This window comes from Hipposideros armiger, unplaced genomic scaffold, assembly GCF_001890085.2.
Source record: "Hipposideros armiger isolate ML-2016 unplaced genomic scaffold, ASM189008v1 scaffold_978, whole genome shotgun sequence".
Lineage (NCBI taxonomy): Eukaryota > Metazoa > Chordata > Mammalia > Chiroptera > Hipposideridae > Hipposideros > Hipposideros armiger.
Genome location: NW_017732328.1, coordinates 122422 through 128421, shown reverse-complemented (window position 1 = coordinate 128421; position 6000 = coordinate 122422). Strand labels below are relative to the sequence as shown.

Here is a 6000-nt window from a genome sequence, read left to right as displayed (position 1 = left end):
TTATTCACATAATGGTGATTTCATTTGTTTTATGGCTCTCGAATAATTTTTAAATTGTTGTGAGGGACAGGATTGGCTCTTGTGTCTCAAAAGTTCGCAAATCCCTGTTATAGAAAGATGAATGAATAAAAAAAATGTGGTATGTGAATAACATGAAATATTATTCAGCTTTTAAAAAGAGAAATTGTGCCATTTGCTACTACATGGAGGAACTTGGAGGACATTATGCTAAGTGGTATAAGCCGGATGCAGAAGCACAAATATATGGGGTCATACTTATTATACAAGGAATCTAACATAGTCAAACTCATAGAAGCAGAGAGCAGAATGGTGGTTTCCTGGGGCTGGGGGATGGGAAATCAGGGAGAGGTTGGTTAAATAGGGTAAAGCTTCAGTTATGCAAGACGAGCAAGTCCTAGAGATCTTCTGTTCAGCATTGTGCATACAGTTAACAATACTGTATCGTATACTGCAAAATTTGTTAAGAGGGTAGATCTTCTGTTAAGTGTTCTTGCTACAAAAAAGAAACAGGGGAGAGGAAACTTATACAAGTGCTGGCTATGTTTATGACATTGTTTATGGTGGTGGTTTCAGAGGTGTATATTTACTTTTAAACTCATCAAGATACATACATTAAATATGTAAAGCTTTTTTTGTATGTCAATCATACTTCAATTAAAAAAAAAAAGAAGGAAAATGAATCCTAGATTCCAAGAACTTTTGCTTTGAAAAGAAGGAGCTAAGGGAGTGCTGTTTAATGGGGGGCAATTTTGCCCTCTGTGGAACATTTAACAATGTCTTGAGACATTTTAGTTGATACAATTGGAGGTGTATGTGTCACATCTACTAAACATCCTATAATGCACTGGATGGGACCTTAGAACAAAGAATTATCTGGCCCAAAATGTCAACATCACTGAGTTTGGAAACCCTGAGCGAAAAGGTTCAAGAGAAGGTTTGTTAATTGTAGCATGAAAAAGATGTTTGCCTCAATAAAATATGAAGGCGAGATAAAGTCTAACTGAAGAAACAAGATCTCTAAGATGGCAGAATTTGTAAACCAAAATGGAAGTCTCCTCTGACTTACCCCAGCCCCTGTCCCCTGCTAGGGACACCTAGAGCCTCTAGAACCAAGTGGAAAGACTAAAGCTGGAGTACAGTTTAAACACTGGATAGCTGCTCTAGCCACATTGGTCTTCCTGGATACAAACATGGAATATTTTCATGGACAGAGAGAGCAAAGATGGTGGGTTTTTCAAAATGGCACTGGTGGGTTTTCACTGTGATCATAGTGGCTTTTTCCTCAGGAAGAAAGACATGGAAAGGATTCAGACATGGAGTCTTCAAATAAGACAACCATTCAGTGGGTTAATGAAAGAGATATTTGATAGGCTTTAAATTGAGCGGGGTCATTTATATTGGATATGCCATCTATAATATGGGTCTTCAGTGTATTACTTGGTAAAGATTTTTCCCTCTTTTTATTTGTTTATTAAGCAATAACTGATGAGTTGGTAAATTAGGAATTTTGAAGACAGAGGTCTGAGACTTAATCATAGCTCCTTTAATTACTAGCTATATAATGGACAACTCACTTAATCTTAAGGGGACTTATAAGAAACAGCTGTTTTGAGCTATTGACTTAATCCAATTAAATATAACAAACTAAATACAACAGGATATGCTAATGTATACAGTAATTGTATAACAAATATAAAGTCTCTTGCCAGAAGATAAAAATTTATGAATTCATTGTGGCTTCCCCAAAGTAATAGCAAATAAATTGGACAAACAAAAACTGTAATTTTAATGCAATTGTCATACTTAGTACTTTATTGTGCTTAGAGAGACTAATTTCACCATACTGATAAAATTGCAACTACTTCTAAAAGGACTGAAGTCTTAAATTGAATATTTGTCTCAGTAAGCAAGAAAATCTTGGGCTTATTGCACAACACAGAATGTAAAATAATACAATTTTGGTCCAGCATGGCATAAGTGGTTTCAATATTTGCATAGAACTAAATTGCACAATATTTAATACGTCACACACTGTGAGACATTTCTCAGTTAAAAATGCAACTGTTTCAGAATACATCTTGCTGAAAAACCCATTCCCTCACATTTATTGTCAGTCTGTTAATAAGCTCTATGCATGCCAAAGAGAGTGTGCTTTTTTTCCTAGGTGATAGCAAGTAAAAAGGAAAATATAAATAAATAAATAAATGTCCCTTACTAATGCTTTGAAAACTAAATTAAAATACTTCCCCCTCACCTATTTAGGCTATTGATTATACCAGTTAGTGTTGTGTCTTAAAATCATCAGTAATTCCTAATGTTCTGGAAAATTTAGCACACATATTTCAACTAATTTAGTGTGATGTTCAAGGAATGGAACTCTTTTTAGATTATCTTTCATATAAATACCATCTGTCCAGTGTGTCCATTAAAGTTCCCCCAGATTGAAAATGACATCCACAAAGGAACATTAGAGTCTTTGTGTAGGCGGTACTAAAATCTTAAATTTGCTCTGACAGTTTGTGTGTGTGATGATGAGGTGAAAGATTACTTTGGTCAAGAAAGAAAAATCCTTAATACTTTAGCATCTAGTATTTTGTTATATCTTTCTTAACAACAGTAACTTATAAATCAAATTTCATATGTAGATATGTTCATAGCAGTGTGTTTTATAAGAACAGGTAATAGAAGTAAGCTAATTCATCAGTAAAATTATAATTATGATAATGAATAGAGTTGTGCAAGGGTAATATTTGCAGTCCCAGGAGGGAAAATCTTAGAGATAATTTATAAACATAGTAAAGCCCCTAGGAATAAGTTAAATAATAAATAAACAGATCTATGAGAAGAAAATATTAAAAATCTACAACAGATTTACAGAAGAGGACTTGAATAAATTCAAAAGCCTATTCCTGTTTTCTTGGAATGGAAGATTGATATTAGTATGTCAATTATATCAATTATCCTAAATTAATAATGTTAATTGAATTAATATTAATTACCACATGAGTAAGATTTTGGAAAATATATATTTTTAATTATCCTAAAATTCTTTAGGATAAAAGTACACAAAGTACTGTGGGTATCTTTGAAAAGGTAGAATGATGAGAGACAACTAACTTTAGTAGAAAAGGGAACTATGAAACTAATTCAGGGAAAATGCACCAATTCAGACTGGCACTGGCTCAGTTACAGATGGAATGCTATACAGAAACTAGCATACTGAAAATCAGTAAGGGAAGCTGCATTATTCAATCAGGGGTTCTAGGTTACAACTGCTTAGCCCTTTTGAGAAAAATATGGATTTCACATAAACTAAAATGAATACCTAATTTTTTTTAACGAAATGAAAATCTAACTATATTGGAAATACCTTTAAAATAATTTTTTAAGCAAAGGGGGTTGCCTATAAATTAATTAAAACCTCCAGAAATCAAAATAGGTTTGTAAATTTATCAATACAGATATAGAAAATCTAGCACAAAATAAGTGTGCGTGTGTGTGTGTGCATGCGCGCGTGGGTGTGAGTTTTCAGAAGACAGCAAACTAGGAAGAACTCCAAGGCTGTCGTTTGGTAGGTCGTCTACACTGGGCTGGAAGGGTGAGCATTTTATCTGAAAAATGAGGTAGATTCAGGGCTCACAGGCCGCAGTGAGCAGGCCCTGGACTCATAAACTGATATAACTGATCTTAAATATTTAACTATTTGCACCTTCAGCTCATCTGTAAAATAGCAATAACATTATAGAATTAACTTAGAGTGTCTATGAAAGTTATTGAGACTATAATAATCCTCGCATAAGAAAAGATAATAAAATAATTGCTATTTAAAAAATGTACTTAAGGTTATAGCAGTGAAGCTCTGTGATGAGCTATTATTGTAGTAACAGAGTTGCAACCTTTGTTCAGTATTTCTGAATACAAACCTAGTGTTGCTTGTATGAACACTACTTTTAGCTACAGAAATGAAAACACAAGATTATATCAAGCAGCTTCTCTAACGAATGTAAACTACACTATATTTCACTTTTTCAATTTAAATTGATAGTATTGTTTTTACCTCAGTTATTTATTAGAAATAAATTGCTATAGTGAAATATGTTTTAGTTTTAGTTATTTTTATTTCAGAATACAGCCAGATAAACATACACTTTTTGCAGTCTCTTATTGCAGTCTCTATATATTTAGTACCCTACCATTAGATATTTAAAGTGAAAAGTTCATACACAAAGATAGTTAAAGGAGATCTGATCAGTAAGTAAGGTCTTCAGTTGAAATTCTGGTTTCTCCTTCCTTTCCTTTAGGACATACCTTTTTAAAGCCTAGGAAGAGGTCAGATGCCTAGTCAGACTACCACTAGCAAAACGTAATGCCTCAACAATGAACCTGAACATCACATGTACCAATAAAACCAATGAGGTGTAGCTATTGGCAGTTACCACAAAACGTGCCTGCTTAAAATCAACCAAAACATCCTATCTTCCTACCTACAAACCTAAACACATTTACATATCTGAGGGTGGCCATTTTCAAAACACAGCAGAACATTAGGATAAAAAAATTAGAAAAGATTCATTGGGGGTTTCCTCTAATAATTTAAACCAATTGTAGCATTAATTGTAATTAGCAAAAGTTAGCTCTATAAAAATGCACAGCTCATTTAAAAGTAAATCATTAATACCAATCAGGAAAGCATTTCACGAGTCCAGACAGAAATAATTTATTCCAGCGATAGGGCTGAAAAGTGCTGGGTGATAAAGTATGTTTGAGTAAAACTGAAAACAACTGGGCACAATAATAAATAACTAATTTGGAAGAGGGGTATTCTTGCTGGATGGGAGCAGGTCAAACTGCTTATTTGTTTTCTGGATAAGCCTATAGACAGCATTGCTTGTCCTAACTCCCTCATTCTCCTGACTACAAAGCTGAAGTCAAAAGGAATATTTCTCCAAGGTCACATGGCAGCTACTGTCAGAGCTCTTGAACTCAGTTCTTCCAATTCCCCTTTCTAGTGTTGCACCTTGTTGCATGCCAACAGCAGGTTAATGAGATTCTATTCACTTGGTGCTTAAACCCAATCTTTCTGCTTGAAAGGAAAACAGTTCAATGAAAAATTCAAGTATGACTACATTTTCTGAACACCATTTTGAAACCAATGATTGGAGAATGGGGCATAATAAATATTTAACTACTCAGGAAAATATGATGTATACTCAATTCCAATTATGCAAAGTCATACTTTAATCCTTGCCACCCCTTTCTTCTCATCTACCTTTTGTACATTTCATTTCACATGATGAAAGTTGAGTATCAGAGTTAATCTATTTATAAATAACATAGGGGCAAGGGACGTGCAGCATAATAGACATCTGCTGATTTGCTTCCCCACATCTATTCTCCCTCCTAACAAAAGCATATTACCTTATTTACTTAGGGGAGCCACTCATGTACGACTTTCTGTCACATGGAAAGCTGATCAATCAGAGGACTTCATACCTTTGGCTACAGTAATTCATTCAGTGATGGACACATGGGCCCAATCTCTTCAGAGTACATCCCAAAATTTTTCAAAAAATCATGGGAAAAATTATATTCACTTTCTGCAGGTGTTGCTAATTTGTGCAGATACGTTTCTGGACCTTCCAGCATATCATTTTTCTCTACACGGAGAGAGACAACTTGAGAATAAAAGATAAAAGATTTTCAAACATCCAAATCCTGAGGAACTTCTTTGAGTTCCTGCACCCAGACATGCCTGAGGCCTGGTAGACTTACTCTGGATCTTCAATGAGACCAATAAATTTCCTTTTTAAGTCTAAGTGTTGGAGTTGAGTTTCTATTACTTTCAAGCAAAATATTCCAGATATGTACCGGCCGTAAAACGAATGATTAAAAAGGTGAGAAAACTGCAGAGGTCTTCCTGTAAAAAATTGATCAAACTTGCACTGTAAATTCATTGAAGGCGAGATGTATTTGTCCCCT

General features: G+C 34.4%; 1 protein-coding gene across 2 annotated transcripts in view; it reads right to left on the bottom strand.

The window, feature by feature from the left end:
- Positions 1–6000, bottom strand: part of LUZP2 (leucine zipper protein 2) — a 294610-nt gene that overhangs the window by 266224 nt on the left and 22386 nt on the right. The gene's annotated exons all lie outside the window — the stretch shown is intronic.